The sequence below is a fragment of the Haliaeetus leucocephalus genome, unplaced genomic scaffold, assembly GCF_000737465.1.
Source record: "Haliaeetus leucocephalus isolate CR32 unplaced genomic scaffold, Haliaeetus_leucocephalus-4.0 Scaffold802, whole genome shotgun sequence".
Classification (NCBI taxonomy): Eukaryota; Metazoa; Chordata; class Aves; order Accipitriformes; family Accipitridae; genus Haliaeetus; species Haliaeetus leucocephalus.
Genome location: NW_010973238.1, coordinates 4,338,383 through 4,340,870, shown reverse-complemented (window position 1 = coordinate 4,340,870; position 2,488 = coordinate 4,338,383).

Genomic DNA, 2,488 nt, shown 5'->3' with positions numbered 1-2,488 from the left:
TGCGGGGAAAGGGGCGGGGACGAGTATGCGTCCCGCGCCCCGGGGAGGAGCGGGCGGGCGCGGCAACCAGCCCCTTGGGGCGTGCGCCTCACGTCACAGCGAGGCCGGCAGCCCGCCCGCGGTCCTGAGGCGATTCCCCAGCGGCGCCGGAGCTTTCTCCGCTTGCCGGCGGCGGTGGAGGAGAGGCCGTGGAAGAGCGGGCAGCCGCGCTAGTATTTGCGAAGCAGCGTGCGAGAGCGGGCGGGAAGGTATGACTGAGCAGAGTGTTGCCACAGAAATGTTTGAGGGGCGCTTCAAAAGAGAGAAATACTCCGTGTTGGAGAACTGAGCTGTCAGAGCGGTACCACAGGTACTTGCAAGGAAACTCTCAGCCCAAGGAAGCAGTGCTGCTAGACGTATCCCAACCAGAAATTACAATACGCGCAATTTTGGGAGACTATCATGAAAGAAAGAGTTGCGGTGTGATTATTTTTTGGTTGAGTGTTACTTAATTCTTTTCTGGTATGTGATGGGGGTAGGCTGCAATCAGCCTTCACGTAATTCATGTTTAGTCCAAAAAGCGTACAGACCGTGTTCTCTCTTTGCTGACGCTTCTGCTCATCGCAGGCCACAGATGCATCCCTTTGCTGTTTCATAATATTAAGCTATGGCTTGCAGCCTGCTGCTCACCCACAGAACAGCTAAGAGTGATCCGTATCATGACTGGAAATTAAAAGGAAGCTGTACGCTCCCGTTCCATGGAACAGAAAGTGACCCATTGACTTTAACTCTTCAACTAAAACAGGTTGACACACATTGCCTGTTAGTGATGTTTAGGGCTCTAGTAAAACACCAGAACTTTGCCAAAGTCCTAAATCTGTACAGTAACAGGTACATCTTAAAGGCCTGGGAGTTTCTAGGAAATACAGCGTGCACATACTATGGCAGGCAGAAAATCCTCAGTGGTATTGTGTTCATAGGTGCTTGCCAAAAAGTTCCACTGCAGACTATAGTCAATTACCTGTAATTATTAGTATCTCAGTTCTATCATATATAGACTTTATCTTTTAGACTGCGTGATCAGCAACTGTAAATTCTAAAAATGTTACCTTTGAATACCGAGCGTAATAATCCAGTGCGTAATTTTCCTCATCTATTTCAATAATTTTATTCTAGTGCTGGATCAGGAATTTAAAAGATCCTGAATTAGCAGTGTAAGCTGCTTTAATGACAGTAAATTGCTGAATTTTTGTTTTCTGAAAAAATTTAGATCTACATCTGCCCTTCATCATTGACCTAGTGAAGGCTTATCTTCCAAGAGTGTAGTCTCTTAATGAAACCCAGAGTCAGACATGTTTTACTTGGTGAAAAAATGAATAAAGTTTGTCTTTTGAATACATATTTTAATTGAATTTTGCTACTGTGTGATCCATTTTATCTATCCATGCTGAAAGGGACTAATTTCCTCTTCAAACCTTTTAGTGTAATTTCCTGTGTCGCCTTGAACACCAGTCTGCAGACCTCTGTTCCTGCTTGAGCTCATATTCCAGAGACATTTCCACAATTCGCTGCTTTAACTGGGAAGTATAATTATGTTCTTTTTCATTGCTTGCCTGCATATATTGTTGCCTTCGTTTACAGTTTACAAAACGATTTTGCTTCCTACTAACAGAGCAGTTATATTCAAATATGCTGTTTAGCAATGTGACTCTGTTTATCTCTAGTAGTACCTTTTGTACCATTCCTCGTTTGCACCTTCAGACGCTCACTTAGTAAGGGCTGCCTTTTACTTTGTGCATTTATTTGCATCAGTGAGTTGCTAAGTTTGTTCACAGATGATCTGAGTCAAGATACAGGAAACGTAAAGATCTTTTAAAAGTAATTATTCTGCTGATTACCTAGAGTCCTATGTGTTATGGACTCTAATCTTTTAGATAGTGATCTAACACTGGTAATGAGCACTTGGATGTGTTTTGTTTCCTTTGCTGAATGGGGTTATCTGGAGCAGCTGTTTTGTGGATCCTCTGAACTGAACACTTGCTTATATATGATGATAAAACAGATGAAAAAACTAGATTCCATGTAGTAATTTATCTTCATAAAAATGAAATTAGTATTTGGCAGGAGCTCAAATGCTATGATAGAGGACTTTTAAATTAGAAATCTATTTTAATTATTCCTAATTAAAGTATCAATAGCATTACCATTTTGTTTGCAGGAAAAAAAGTAGCTTCCTACTAAATTTGTAACAACGTTGAGAAGTTTCTAAAGTACACTGAGTGTTCTATACACAGTTACAGATTGCTTTTTTTTTTTTTCCGGAAGTGTTTATATTCTTAAAAACTGCCAAACGCCCCTAAGGTGGCTGTATGGGTTGCTATTTATAAACACACGTCTATTTGTCAAGAAGAGAGGTGGAATTCACGAGGGTTTTATAAAGATAGCATTGTGCTGTGAAAAATTTAAGATGAGTTACATGTTCTGAAAAATATCCTTCCTGACACCTAGA